Source organism: Odocoileus virginianus, chromosome 4 (genome assembly GCF_023699985.2).
Source record: "Odocoileus virginianus isolate 20LAN1187 ecotype Illinois chromosome 4, Ovbor_1.2, whole genome shotgun sequence".
In the NCBI taxonomy this organism is placed as follows: Eukaryota; Metazoa; Chordata; class Mammalia; order Artiodactyla; family Cervidae; genus Odocoileus; species Odocoileus virginianus.
In genome coordinates, this window is record NC_069677.1 from 40051256 (window position 1) to 40067374 (window position 16119).

General features: G+C 39.7%; 1 long non-coding RNA gene and 1 other non-coding gene across 2 annotated transcripts in view; both read right to left on the reverse strand.

The window, feature by feature from the left end:
* LOC139034662 (uncharacterized) overlaps positions 1-11203 on the reverse strand; it is an 86497-nt gene extending 75294 nt beyond the window's left edge. The window contains exon 1 of the long non-coding RNA XR_011487155.1: positions 10933-11203. This is a non-coding gene — a long non-coding RNA (uncharacterized lncRNA). The remainder of the gene's footprint in view (positions 1-10932) is intronic.
* A 3315-nt stretch (positions 11204-14518) lies between these two features.
* On the reverse strand, positions 14519-14622 carry LOC139034878 (U6 spliceosomal RNA). Its single transcript, XR_011487457.1, has one exon. It is a non-coding gene; the product is annotated as a U6 spliceosomal RNA (small nuclear RNA).
* Positions 14623-16119: the final 1497 nt, after the last annotated feature.

A 16119-nucleotide genomic window follows, 5' to 3' on the forward strand; every position in this document is an offset into this window, starting at 1 on the left:
AGCTCAGCCATGAACCCAGGCCCCAGATGAGTCTGGGTTACGGAATAGCCCGAGGCCAGTAGACAGGAAGTTAAATGCCTGACTTTGCCTCTCGGCGTCTCTCTTGCCTGACCTCCTACCTGGCAGAAAGGGCTCTCCATGTCTTCACTAGTGATCTGTGTCTAACACCTCTCACCTCTCCAGAGCTTGATTCTCTCCAGAATCTTCATCTTCTCTCTTTGGGCTTTTTTCTTTTTTTGTAGATAGACAGACTCAATCTTTCCAACCCCTCCAAAAATAATAAAATAAGACATTAAAAAAAATTTTTTTAACCCAGTAACACAAACTAACAAAAAGGCACCTCAGGGTAGAATTCAATATGAATCCTCCTCCACAAGTGAGCGTTCTTCTTTGAGTATTGTTAGTGGGATTGGCTAGGCGGGTGGTTGAGGGGAGGACAGGGGGTTCGATGTGAGGAGTACAGTGACATGAACAGAAAGTTAGGACCAGGTTGTATTTCCCTGCTTCTCCTCTTTCTCCAGTGTTGGAGCTGGATCGCAGAAGAAGAGGCCATGAGGTCAGTCTCCAGAGCCTGTGCTCCGAGACTGCAGCCCATGTGAACGCACAGCAAGCCCCTTCTTTCTGTTCCTGGGGCTCAGCATTGACACAGCTTTGCTCCCTTCAGTTCCTGGGACTCCACTGAAGGCTGCCCTCATCCCACCAAGGACCCTGGTTCAGTCTTTCTGCCCTAAGCTTAGGTTTTCCAGTGTCACTAGGCTGTTGCCCTCGTTAGCTTTTGCCCAGCTTTCCAAGGTCCCCACCCCTTCTCTTCTCCACAAACTTCGTGTTCCACCCCTTACCCTAATCTATGGAAACCTTTCGCACTGAGGACCCCGATGAAAACCTTGTTGCTTAATTCAATGAATGTTCTCTGGGCCCTTTATTCTTGAATTCTCTACAATATTCAATGCTAGCATCATCTTTTCTTGAAAGTTTTCTTCCTTGGCTCCTGTTGAGATCATTTACTAAACCCCTCTTTCTACTCCCCAGGTCATTTAATCTCAATCTCCCTAGCTTTCATCTCCCAGGTCATTTAATCTCAAATCTCCCCAGCTTCCATCTCTTATTTCCTTAAGTATTGGTGTTCCCAAGGTTCTGGGATTTTTTCTCTTCCCTATTCTCTCCCCTACACTGCCCAATTCTTGAGTGATTGTACCTACCCCATGGTCTCAGCCACCACCTATAGACCACCAACTTCCAAAGCTACATTTTTTATCCACCTCTCTTCTGAGTTCCCAAGCCATTTACCCACTAAATATATGTCATACATCCAGTAAGATGCTTCAAATTCAACATGTTCAAAATTGAACACCAAATTTATGCTCCCTCAATCCCAGCACTGGGTCTTTTCCTCCTGTGACTTGAACCTGTGTTAATGACACTGTGTTTAAGACCTGGGTGACTTCCAGAACTCCTCTCTTTCTGCCACTCACCCACATTTCTTCTGTGAGTTAAAACCTCATATCTTCTTTAAAGGTTCAACTTGGTAATGACTTTATCACTGTCTAGATGACAGCAACCAGAGAAGGCACTGGCACCGCACTCCAGTACTCTTGCCTGGAAAATCCCATGGACGGAGGAGCCTGGTAGGCTGCAGTCCATGGGGTCACTAAGAGTCGGACATGACTGAGCGACTTCACTTTCATTTCTCACTTTCATGCATTGCAGAAGGAAATGGCAACCACTCCAGTATTCTTGCCTGGAGAATCCCATGGACAGGGGAGCCTGGTGGGCTGCCATCTATGGGGTTGCACAGAGTCGGACACGACTGAAGTGACTTAGCAGCAGCAGCAGATGACAGCAACACCCTCCTTAAAGATCTCCTTACCTCCACCTAATGCCCTACCCTCTCCACACTACTATTAGTATACTATTAGCTATTCTCCTCATTATTACCAGATAACTTTTTTTCCCTAAATACTATGATTATCTCATTTCTTTGCTTGAAGTCCTTTAGTAGCAGCTTCTCACAGACTTCAGGACAAATGCCAAATCCTTTATTATGAACTATAATACTATTATCTGCTCTTGCTTCCCTTTCAAACCTATTTATGACTACTCTTCAACTAGGTCCTTATGCTATAGCAACAAGAAGTTACAGTTCTAAGTACCATGAAAATAATCTAGTACTATGAATAAATAAGTATGTCATTCAATTGGAGAAAAAGCCTTCCTTCCTTTAAAATAAGTCAGCAACCCCAAACATCCTTGTTAATTGCATACCTATATGTTTCTCCCAACACTAGGTTGTGTGGTCAACAAAGGCAGTAGTGGGTTTTTTTTAAATATTTCTATCTCTGATACAATCTGGCCTATTGTACTGTCCAATAAATGAATGGAAGGAAAAACAAAAGAGAGAGAGAGAAAGGGGAAAAAAATGAAAAGGCAGAAGCGCAGGAGAAAAAGGAAGTAAAAGAGAGAAGAAAGGAAGGGAAAAGAGGAAGGGAAGGAATGAGGAAGAAAAGACAGGCTGTTCTTGGAAGCACTATTTTACAATTGCTTTCAAATCATATTCTGCTCTTGGCCTGTCTCTGTCTTAGAAACACACCAAACACCTAAAGTTTACCATATAATTTTTTAAGTTAAGGAACCCTATGAGAGAATTTTTATTTGAAACATAGAAAGAATATTTGCCCTGAAGCGTCTAAGAGTCTTTTTGGAAAGCAAGCATCTAAGCATTTGCAGACATCTGGGGATTTTTTGAAGAAAAGGAATTGAGTAGAATTACTAGTCTTGTGTCTCATTAATATTTAAACCAGGTAGCAAACAGGACTGAGAATGGTATAGTTCCTCTGTCTTCTAACTGACTATTCCAAGTATGCTAAACTCCCAATCTAGGCAGAATCAGGAGCCTGGCATAAGAACTGATGCAAGACTGAACAAGGTTACATTCCATTCTTCTAGGTTCCTTTTTATAACTCACACCATGTAAGAGCCCTTTTCCTTTGTCTCAAGAGCTTCATTTTTCCCTCAGCTGATATGTGGGACATAGGACATCCTGGATAATGGGAAAAGGATCTGAGTGCCAGGGTGTCCCAGAAAATTCCCTGTTGCCAAAAGGCCTGTCATTAGATGCCAGCAGCTCATATAAAGATAAGAGGATTTCCCAGGAGAAACTGCATGGTCTGAGGTGAAAATCCTTGGGATTGAGATAATGTGTTCTCTCCCCCAAGAGCAGTCATGTAATTTGGGGTGTTGGAAGTGAAAATATTACATTTCTGGCCTATAAGGCCTTGGCCAGAAATGTGTATTTTCAAGAGGTTTGATTTGTTATACTGCTTTATCTCTTGCTTATGAGGAAGAAATAGAGAGGAAAGTCCACAAATGGCTCTGTGAACTACAATCAATGTGGGAAAATATGGCTGTAAACGGCATAAAAAGAGTGATTCAGGTCAAGGAGGGGAATGGTTGGCAGGAGCCAAGCTGTCTTAGCTGGGGTGAGAGGGACTTTGGACTTGACTCTGTAGGCAGTGAGAAACTATTCATGGCCAAGATTTTAAGCTCGAAAGTGAAACTGATCTAATTTGAGGAAGGGGATTCTGGCAGCAAAGAGAAGAAAGAGAATGAATACCAAGAGATCAGTTAGAAGGTTTTGGAAATAATCCAGAGTAGGTATTGAGCTGTGTGGTTGTGCTGAGTCAGTCAGGCATGCTTTACTCTTTGAGACCCCATGGAGTGTAGCCCACCAGGCTCCTCAGTCCATGGGATTTTCCAGGCAAGAATACTGGAGTGGGTTGCCATTTTCCTACTTCGGGGATCTTTCTGACCCAGGGATCGAACACTGTCTCCTGTGTCTCCTGCATTACAGGCAGATTCTTTACCTGCGGAGCAATCACGGAAGCCCACCAGAATAGGTATAATAGAGTCCAAGTTTAAACAGCAAAAAATGAAGAGAGAATGGCAGAAGCTAAGCGAGAGAAAAACTATTGGTAGCAGGAGAACTTTTCCTCAGTTCACTTGACTCCAACCAAGTTGTCTAATTTCACGAACTGCTCTCCAACCTTACAAGAGTGCAGGGTAGGACATTTTTTAACACACCCTACATATCTCTGCATTTAAAGCAGAACTTCTCACCAGTACTGTCCATTAGCAGCACCTTTGGAGCCTTTAACATTAATGATTCCTGGGCACTGTGCCACTTTCTCTTCATATTGCCAATTCCATTGGGCACTCTTCGCAAAATCACTGCTTTAAAATGAAATCACATCAACAAATATGTGCTCCAGACATTAAAAAGATGAATACTCCTTAACTCTTCAGCAGCTTCACCATACCATGCCTCTTTAAATTGTCCCAATACAAAAATAAGCAACATATTTGTCTGTTCAAATATTTGAAATGTACTTCCTATTCTATGATTATTTATAGTGTTCTGTTGACTGCTTATGACACATTTTTTTTGGATATAATTGAAAGAAAAGCCAGTGAAGATAATGAAAAACATAAACTTTCCAGATTACTAAAATGATTTCATATCAAATAACAGACTTATTCAGTCATTCTCTCAGCTGATGCCCATCAGAATTACATCTGGTGAGTGTTAAACATTTGCCTTCTGGGACCTATCTCCAGAGTTTCTTATCCAATAGGATTAGGGAAGGAGCCAGAAACCGGATTGTGCTTAGCTTCCCCAAGTACTTGTGATATTGGTGGCCCATTTGGGTCATGCTTTGGGAAAAAGCAATCTGTTTTGTACTTGGTTCATAGTGTATCATTAAAATGTGTCCAACTTTTGTCTCATCTACAAAAATTTTTGACTCCTCCCTCCCTCACTGAATCTGAGCTTCCCCAAAGGCTCATCGGGTAGAGAATCTGCCTACAATTCAAGAGACACAGGAAATGTGGGTTCAGTCCCTCCGTTGGAAAGATCCCCTGGAGAAAGGAATGTCTATCCACTCAAGTATTATTGCCCAGAGAATCCCATGGACAGAGGAGTGTGGTGGGGTACAGTCCATGGGGCCTCAAAGAGTCAGACATAACTGAGTAACTAGCACACAGTGTATTCACTGAATCCAGGTGTCATTAGTCTGGAAAACAGACTGATCCAATCCATCCAGAGACTGATGGCAGTCAGCATCATGGGGGCATGAACAGCTCTTTCTGTCTCTCCTTTTCAATCTACAACACTAAAAGATCTGCAGTTCACCAGAGGTTCCTTACCCCATCCACCAGGACAGCAGAGAGAGCCGCACATCTGTGTGTCTGAAGGTGGGTGGACTGGAATGCATGGAGGAGGCAGAACTGGGGAGCAGTGCAGGCAAAGCCAGTCCACAATCTTGGACTCTCCCCGCAGTGGCTGAGCCTACAGCCGCAGAGAGCCCCAGGGCAGCAGGGGAAGCAGTACCTGCTAACCAAGCCTCTTGGTCACATCAGAATCTGTGAGCACAGGGAGCTGGGCATGGAAGCAGCAGGACCCATGGCCCCGGTTCCTCCAGCTGTGGCAGCACTCTTGACTCCAGTCTCCCCATCCCTGCCACCACTGGCGGTACCCTCAAACCCCACAACTCCAAGGTGTGGTAGAGGTGCTAGTAACCCTGGCTCTTCGCCCACCCCGCCCTCCCCCTTGCCATGGCATCAGTGCCCGCAATCTAGATGACCCTGGGTGCAGTGGGAGCATCTGCGCTCCTGGTGTTCTGAATGGCAGCTCCACACTGGCAGCATCGAGGCACCAGTGACCCCCCTTCAGAGGCACGGGCAGTGGCAAGGAGGGCCCCAGTGACACCTTTGGAAGAGGCAGTGGAGGGTGGCAAAGTGTCCATTCTCTAATGTTGCCAGAGGCTGCCCTGATAAGAGAGAAACCAAAACCTTGTGCTATAATGCCACCTGCTGAAAAACCAAAGAAAGGCTTTAATTACCAACCAGTTGAGTTGTTAAAATCAAAATTTAAAAAGCTTTATCTAAATAAGAAAGGTGCTTGCTGCTTCAAATGTAGCACTAGAAAAATGAATCAAGCCCTACAAAAAACCATGGTAACTCGGTATCACAAAAGGAAACTGAGAATTCTTCAGAAGTCAAACTTAAAATCATGGAATACTACAATCTGACTGGAAGAAGATTCAAAATAACAATAATGAAGAAACTCAGTGAGTCACAAGAAACTAAGAAAGGCAGTTCAGCTCAGTGAGCTCAGGAATAAAGTTAAGGAACAGAAGGAACACTTTACCACAATGAACTCTAAAAATGAAACAGAGTTTCTAGAGCTGAAGAACCCAATGAATGAGATGAATAATGCATTAGAAAGCATTGGGAATAGAATAAACCATAGAGAAGACAATTGGTGAGCTCAAAGATATAAATATAGAAATGATTCAGGTAGAAGAGGAGAGAAAACTGGTTTTCAAAACTGAAGAAATTCTTTGAGAACTTTCCCACTCCATTATGAAAGGCAAGAGAAGGATAATTGGGAATCCCAGAAGGAGAAAAGAGGGAGAAGGGAGCAGAGTTTATTTAAAAAATTATATTTAAAGACTCCCCAAATCTGGGAAAGGAATTAGATATCAAAGTCCATGAAGCTAAGAGATTATCTAATTTTCTGAATGCAAAACAAAACCTCCTCCAAGATATACTCTATTAATGCTATTAAAAGTCATCAATACAGACCTTTCGGCTATGGGGCAGGAGGTGTGGAAAAGAGAAGGAACCTATAAAGCAATCCCATTAAAGCCATTAGCAGATTTCTCAGCAGAGACTCTACCTGCCAGGAGAGAGTGGAATGACATATCTAAATATTGAAAGATAAAAACTGTCAGCTAAGAATACTTTATCCAGCAGTTAATCTTCAGATACGAAGGAGAAATAAAGGCTCTCAAACAAAAACTAGGTAATTTCAACATTAAACCTGCTTTACAAGAAATGTTGAAAGGAGCTCTTGTACCTGAAATGAAAAGGTAAAAGTACACAAAACTATGAGTAAGGTGTTAACTAGACATAAGGAAACTGCAACTCTGTATCAGAATAAATTGTTAAGCACATAATTACAGTATAAAAGATAAAGGAAGAGAGGCAGTAAAAATAACTACTTTAATTTGGTAACGAACTCACAATAATAAAAAAAAGGATAACTTGAGACAACAGAAACTTAAGTGGGGAAGAGTTAGAAAAACAGAACTCAGTTACCAAATGAAGACGTGATGCTATCTTCAGGAAAAGGACTATTTTATCTGTGAGACGTTTTGTACAAAACTCATGGTAACCATAAAACATGAATCTAGAGCAGAGATGCAAACATGAAAAGAGGAAACTGAGAAAAATATCAGAGAAAACCAGCAAACTAAAAAAAGCATATGGAAACACAAGGAACAAGAAAAAATGGAGCTATAGAGCAACCAGAAAACAAAGGCCAAAATGACAGAACTAAGTTTTTATTTACCGACAATCACTCTAAATATAAATTGATTGAATTTACCAATATGCTGCCTCTAGGAGACTCATCTCAGCTCTACAGACAAACACGAGAGCACCAAAATATATAAAGCAATTATTAATAGACCTAACGGGAGAAATTGAGAGCAACACAATAATCAAGAGGAATTTAACACCCCATTTCTACCAATGGATAGATCATCCAGACAGAAAGTCAACAAGGAAACAGTGGCTTTAAATGAGATATATTCTCAGTATACCAGATGAACTTAATAGATTTATAGAGAATATTTCATGGAGCAAAAGGACAGTCTCTTCAATAAATAGTGTTAGAAAAACTAGACATCCACATGCAAAAGAACAAAACAAGACCCCAATCATGTAATACACAAAAATTAACTCAACATGGATTAAAAACTTCAAAGTAAAACATGAAACCACAAAATTCCTAGAGTAAAACATAGCATATGCTCACACTGGTTTTAGCAATATCTTCCTGGATATGTCTCCTCAGGCAAGGGAAATAAAATAAAAAATAAACAAAAGGAACTACATTAAAATAAAAAGCTTCTGCACAGCAAAGGAAGACATCAACAAAACAAAAGACAACCTACCAAATGGAAGATTTTTGCAAATCACATATCAAATAAGGTGTCGATATCCAAAATATACAAAGAACTCAACTCAGTAGCAAACAATAAAAAATGTACAGAGGATCTGATTAGCCATTTTTCCAAACAAGACAACAGGCACATGAAAAGATGTTCATCACTAATTATTAGGGAAATAAAAATCAAAATCTTCACACCTACCAGAATGGCTATTATGAAAAAAATCAAGAAATAACAAATGTCAGCAAAGATCTGGAAAGAAGCATGCCTGAATACACTGTTGGTGGGAATGTAAATTGGTGAAGCCACTATGGAAAACACTATGGAGATTTCTCAAAAAATTAAGACTACAATTACCATATGACCCAGGTAGTCCACCTTTGGGGATGCATTCAAATAATAAGAAAACACTAACTTGAAAAGATATATGCATTCCCATGTTCATCGCAGCATTGTTTACAATAAACAAAATATGGAAACAACCTAAGTGTCGATCAGTTGAATGGATAAAGAAGATGTTATAGATAGATAGATGTACACACACACACACACACACATAAATGGAATGCTCAGTTCAGTTGCCCAGTCATTTCTGACTCATTGCGACCGTATAGACTGCAGCATGCCAAGCTTCCCTGTCCATCACCAACTCCTGTAGCTTGCTCAAACTCATGTCCATCGAGTTGCCGATGCCATCCAACCATCTCATCCTCTGCCGTTCCTTTCTCCTCCTGCCTTCAATCTTTCTCAGCATCAGGGTCTTTTCCAGTGAGCCACTTATTCACATCAGGTGGCCAAAGCTGAAGCGTCAGCATCAGTCCTTCCAATGAATATTCAGGACTGATTTCCTTTAGGATTGACTTGTTTGATCTCCTTGCTACTTAGCCATAAAAAAGATAAAATCCTGCCTTTTCTAGAAATGTAGATGAACCTTGAGGGTATTGTGATAAAGTCAGACGGAGAAAGACAAACACAGTATCATTCATTTATATGTGGAATATAAAAATAAATAAATGAACAAATAAAAATAAGTACATAGACACAGAGAAAATATAGTGGTTACCAGAGAGGGAGGGGTATGATGCTGCTGCTGCTGCTAAGTCGCTTCAGTCGTGTCGAACTCTGTGCGACCCCATAGACGGCAGCCCACCAGGCTCCCCCGTCCCTGGGATTCTCCAGGCAAGAACACTGGAGTGGGTTGCCATTTCCTTCTCCAGCGCGTGAAAGGGAAAAGTGAAAGTGAAGTCGCTCAGTAGTGTCCGATGCTTCGAGACCGCATGGACTGCAGCCCACCAGGCTCCTCTGTCCATTGGATTTTCCAGGCAAGAGTACTGGAGTGGGGTGCCATTGCCTTCTCCGGGGTATGATGAGGTAGAGTGAAAAGGGTAAAGAGAATAAACTATATTGTGATAGAAACTAAACTTTTGGTGGTGAGCACACTGTGGTGTATACAGAAGTCTAATTATCATACTGTACATTTGAAAGTTATATAACATTTAAACCAATGCCACCTTAATTTTAAAAACTGTAAAAGAAAAACTTTTGAAGATTTGTTTGCTTCAGGGGAGAGAATTATGAGGTTCTATACTGTGCATAGGGCTACAGACTGGCTAGAGATCAGGTGGGGCTGTCCTTGGGCAGCTCTAATGCTAACTTCTCTGAGTGTGAGCTGGCTTTAGCCTCAACATGTAGGGATTTACAGAAGGAGCACTCCATGTTCACGAGGGTTACACAAGTATGGCATTTACTGTCATACTTAGTTCAGGACCCAAGAGGTAACAACTTATAATTCATGACAAGAGTGGGTCTCAAGCGCAGGGCAGAAAGCTGGGTCAGGAACCAGATGAATGGTCAGAAGATCCAGATAGTAAATAAAGATGGAAACCAGGCACAAAAGAACCATAATTGTCCTGTGTGGAAATTCACATGCAGAGCATAAACAAACAAATGTCCAGATCTTATCCCAGACTAACTAAATCAGTAACTTTGGAGGTAGACCCAAGAATAGGCATTCTGGAAGTTCGCCAGCTGATTCTATATGAATCCAAGTTTGACATCCACTCCTCTGAATATCTCCCTTCTCTGACTATGATGTTCATTGGCCCAGGTGCAAATTAAAAGGCTCAAATTCCAGTGCCTTTGGTGAATACCCATTGATCTTTCAAGACTCAGCTCCAACACTACATCTGCAATAATGTCTTTCTTGGACTTCCTTGGTGGTCCAGTGGTTAAGAATCCCCCTGCCAATGCAGGGGACATGGATTTCATCCCTGGTTTGGGAAGATCCCACATGCCATGGGGCAACTAAACCCAGGTACCACAGCTGCTAAGCCCATGCTCTAGAGCCTGTGTTGTGCAACAAGAGAAGCCACTGCAATGAAAACCCATGCACTACAACTAGAGAAAGCCCACACACTGCAGCAAAGACCCAGTGCAGCCAAAAACTAATTAAATTTATAAAATTAAATATATTGAATGTCCGAGCTTTAAAAAAATGTCTATCTTGATCCCTATCTCAACCTCTTTGTTCCTCAGTGCTTCATTATACATACTCTATATCATAGCACCTATAAATTTCATGCTCTTTGTCCCTTCCACTGGTCTCCCGGGGTATGTAATTTATGTGTCTTTGTATTCCCCATCCCACTTGGCATATAGTCTAGCAGGTGATAGACCCTCAATAAATTTTTATTGAATTCTTAAACATTTATTTATTTTTAAACACATATTTAACCACCATGTAACATTTTCAATGTTTATGAAACGCAGAGGTTGAACTGCATTGTCTCTAAATCTTAATCCCTTTGAGATCTAAAATCCTGATTTTTTTCTTCTTGCATCACACAAAAAATATTTACATGATCCTAGAAAGAATGCATTAGTCTTGCATAGCCAAAACTTCAATATGTATGCTACTTACCTGGGGATCTTCTTAAAATGCAAATTAAAATTTGGTGGGTCTGGGGTGAGGTTGAGATTCTGTATTTTTCATAAGCTCCCAGGTCATGTTGGCAGATCTGGTGAGTAGCACAATTTAAAGACATGGACACTGATTGTAGCCCTCAGTGCTGAGTCCACATCGTACATTAGAAAGCAGATTAGGTTCTTCTCAGCACCAGATGGTCTGGGTTCAGCTCCTGGCCCAGACACTTCCATGAGAGGAGTTATCTTAACCCATTTACACTTCAACTTCCTCATCTGTAACAGAGAGATAATGAGAGAGTTTTTGCGAAATTAATGAGATAATTCATGCCATCCATATCATGGTGTTTCCCACATACTAAACACAACATATGTGAACTCTACAGTTTCACTCCTTGTCAGTTTGCTTGTTTCAGCAGTGATCAGTTTACAGGCTCAGGAGCCTTGATTTTATCTTGAAAATGGTTAAGGGAAAATATTCTCCTTTCCTTCCATTGAGAAAGTAAATATATCAACACACCAAGACAGGACCAGAAGAGAAAAGAAAATTTAACTTGTCATTTTCCAGTATCATTCCCTGCCCTTTTACTCCATTACTGCCCCACTGAAACATTTTACCATTTCAGAAAAGATAAAATGCAGGGATTAAGATCCATGATATAAAGAAATTCTGGCCAGAATATATGAACTGACACTGTACAGCATAAATATCAGCACACATGCTTACACACACACAGATATTTTTTCTGTTAATAATAAGATGCAAAGCTCATTTCCTAATGCTAAAATATAATTTAATAAAAAGCATAGGGCTCAGTCTTAGAGAAGGAGGAAAAGAAGAATCAGAGGGAGAAAAGTAAAGAGCTACAGAAAAGCAGAAAATCTGACATTACTAGTAGCCTTGTGTCATCTTAAAAGGGAAATGAGAAAAGCAAGAAAGAGGTTCAGAACAATTACTGAGTCCTTCCTATGTGCCAAGGGCTTCAGGTATATCTGAGTTTTAAACATCCAGTAACATTCTCCGTGGAAGGTGTTATGAGCCTCATTTTAGAGATGAGGAACTTGGGTTAAGAGGGTTAACCCTGCCAGACCTACATTTGGCAGAGCTGGAATGTGAATCTACTGCTAGTGGACCCTCTGCAACTCTAGCCAGTCTTATCTCCTGAAACAAACTTTGAAATAATCTTCAGATCTGAGCTTCTTAAATTTAAATCCAGTTTAAGGTCTTACAGTAAATCACAGGGCTTCCCTGATGGCTCAGTGCTAAAGAATCCACCTGGCTAAGTAGGAGACACGGGTTCAATCCCTGGTCCAGGAGAATCCCATGGAGAAGGAAGTGGCAACCCACTCCAGTATTCTTGCCTGGGAAATCCCATGGACAGAGGAGCCTGGTGGGCTACAGTCCGTGGAGTTGCATGCAAAAGAGTTAGACACGATCTAGCAACTGAACAACAACAACAATAAATTACAAGCCAGGACAACATGAAGTAGGAATTAATACGTAAAATAGCTGAAATTGTGGCAAAGATACAAAGAATCCTTTAGTAAAGCAAAGATCCTTTAGTAGTTTTACTGAAAGAGTAAATTCTGGGTCCCAAACAAGTTATTTAGGCTTGTTTCCAGTCCTATCAGCCAGTTTACATTTCCCCTGGATTACAGACAGGTGCAAGAGGGTAAGCACCGTCCTCTCTTTTGCTTCAAGGTGTAACTGGAGAAGACTGTCTGCCCTGCTGAGTGGTGCAAAGTACGAGACTCACCAGTAACTTGGGTTCTGCTCCTGGCTTCTCCTTGTATTGAAACTGAGCTGTTTGGTTGCCAGCACTGTTTGATTAGTGTAAATTCCACTAGGCCTCTGAGTCCTTGTTAAGTGAAGGAGGCCAGCCCAGCCGGGAAGATGAATTCAGGGTCTTGAAACTGAAGGATGGTTGATTTAAAACTCTCAAGAATTTAGTGTTAACCTAAAGTTCTGCCTATTTACTGATTTTTAAGTGCAACAGAATAGAGAACCTGGCCAAGTAGTTTAATTTCTATCTTACTATGGGACAAGGTCCTTTAAATATCCTGATTTATATCCATTTGCTGATTATATTACCCACTTTGAATGCTGAAACTAACATGTTCCTTTTGGTTTTAACTACACTGAAAAAAAAATTTAGCCTTAGTTAAGGTTTTCAGAGTCTATTTCTCATACTTAGAAAAGTCCAATGATCTCTTATACAGTTATAAGCTCCTGGGTTAGAAGAAAGGCACTAATAATGATACTGTTAAGGGGGTGTAATAACTTGACAACACCTCATCATTTGGGGTTCTTCTAAATAGAAAACTATTCAAATCTTTTCACTTTAACTTTGTTCTCCACAGAATATATGGATAAAAGGAAAATAAGTTAGTCATATTTTATAATAATTAGTATGTCAAGAAATGCAACATGCTGTAAAGAAGTACTTGATATCGAAAATGACTGCTAATTCAAGGGTTTCTTTTAATAATACTGTATTCTAATAAATAGAGGATTATTGCCTATTATATAGAGAATAAATATATTCAAAGAATTACAATTTTCTGGAAACTGGAGTGACTTGGAAATATAATTTAATCTTTCTTTGATAAGTCAGACGGTATTTAAAAATCTTACACATTTTCAGGGTCACAATAATAAACACAAATTAGTGCAACTTAACCTGCTATTGCCAAAACACAAATGTCTTTATTCAGAGAAATGCCAGATTGATAGAATGGCCAATAAACCATAATTTACTGCAACACATAATATTTTGGAAGATGTATCCACTCTTTTGAGTTTTCATTTAAAAAATATTATTAAGAGATAATTATTTTAGTGGTCACAAACCTGCACAGTCCAGAGTGATACAAAAGCAATTTGCATATGATTTCTTGCCCCATGCATGTTGTCATTACAAAAGGGGGATTTGGCATGACAAATATATTCCTTAATAAAATCCCTTGTCACATGAAGAGCCAAATAAGTGAAGAGCCAAGTTTCAAATACACAAATGCAAATATAAGAGATTAACACTTTCCCATAAATCAATTCTCAGCCTTAGTAAAGGAAACTTCCCATTCAACTTACAATTTGTAAGAAATCAACCAATTTTTCTGTACAAACTGGAAACAAAAAAAAGGTATGTTTTAAAAATTATTTGAAGTTATGATTCTTGAGTGAAATGTGTTCTTGCAATATTACAAAAGAAATCTCAACTTTCTCATTTGGAGGACTTGGAGGACTTGTCTGGTAACTAATATTGATATATTGACTATAAAATGCAGCTATTTTGTAAATGGACTGCATTAATGCAATCAGTAGCATTCATTGAATGCATTAAAAATCCACTAAACTTTAAAGTGAAATATTGACTGGAACCTGCACATCCATTATGTTCATTAAAAAAAACAGGCATAGTTCATTAAAAAAACAGACATTTCAGTCATGGAGAGATTTCTAAAATGTTAAATTCTTTTATAATGAAAAATACTTCTTTTGTGTGTGGCAAAATATTTTATTGCTGCCATCCCCATGGTGGACCACTGGGGGTTATGAGGGTTGGAGTTGGGTGTTTCACAGCAAAAATATGGAATGCTTCACGAATTTGCGTGTCATCCTTGTGCAGGGGCCATGCTAATCTCTGTATCATTCCAATTTTAGTATATGTGCTGCCGAAGTGAGCACAATAATGAAAAATACTTGGGTCGGAAGTTGTTTTGAGGGTAAAGAATAATAAAAACATTCTGCACATCGGATGTATCAGGGAAAACCTCTTGAAAAACCACAATGTCTTAATTATGGAGCAATGATGACAAAAATCAGAATTGCCGCATAATCATGGAAGGACTTCAAGAAACCAGTCACCTGAGAAGTGAGTCTATAACTGTTCTCTCAGCAAAATCTTCACAATTACCACAAATGTGTAGTAATCTCCATCATCATATATGCTACTCATTTCTATCATTGCTTCCTAAAGCCAATCTTCACAATATATATTTTAAAAAGTATGTTTATAATCTCAAAAATCATCTTCTAAGAATATATAATGTTTACATAACAACTTAAAAAGATGTATTAGTAAATCAAAAGTTAAAAATAAAACATATTAATATTACCATTTTTCTTTTCTTCCCTAGTCTTAGTTTTATTTTTGAACAAGCAATTAATTTACATAGTACAAGATTTAGAAGTTAATAATATTTTACAAACTTCTAAGTATTGTTGAGACGTGACTATGCCCCAAGCAAGTCCTAAAAATAGTAACCTTTCACTAATACCATGTCTTACTTTTCTTCCACATCCTGTTATAAAATTTTAGCCCACTAGTTTTAATTCTGCATCTGTATCTTTAGTATTTTTGAGGCATTGCTTTAGCCAATATGCAGAATTTCATTATGACATGCTTTATAAACTATGCAGCATTTAAATTTCTATTTACAAACTTTATGCTATGTCATTATTCTAATGTGGTACCCTTTCCAGGAACTAAAATGATTATCAAAATAAATTGCTCCTCCATCCATCTCATTTGTGGCTAGAAGCCACCAGAATGGACAATACAGGTCTATAGTGTCTGCTGATTTGTTTGGTATTTGGCTTATGACGGCTTGAAAAATTAATTACTTTCCATGAGTAGCTGACTAGACTCTAGATTGTCAGCTCCTGTGGTATGGGAATAGCCAATGCCAGTAAATGTTTGCTTAGGAGAACAAGCATTCTGGACTGGGGCACAAACAATCCAATAGGGAAAAAAAATCATGTACAGAGGTTAGTATAGTACATTGCTATAAGGGTTAAAATAGTAATAAAAATGGGAAACCAATGCTGGGTCAGATCCATAGTTCTCTATTTCTCTCCTATATCTCTCAGAGCTGCTTCTATTACATTGCACTCAGGGAATAAAACAGTTCAGTTCAGTTGCTCAGACATATCCAACTCTTTGCGACCCCATGGACTGCAGTACGCCAGCCCTCTCTGTCCATCACCAACTCCCAGAATTTACCCAAACTCATGTCCATTGAGTTGGTGATGCCATCCAACCATCTCATCCTCTGTCGTCCCCTTCTCCTCCGGCCTTCAATCTTTCCCAGCATCAGGGTCTTTTCAAATGAGTCAGTTCTTCGCATCAGATGGCCAAAGAATTGGAGTTCAGCTTCAACATCAGTCTTTCCAAAGAATATT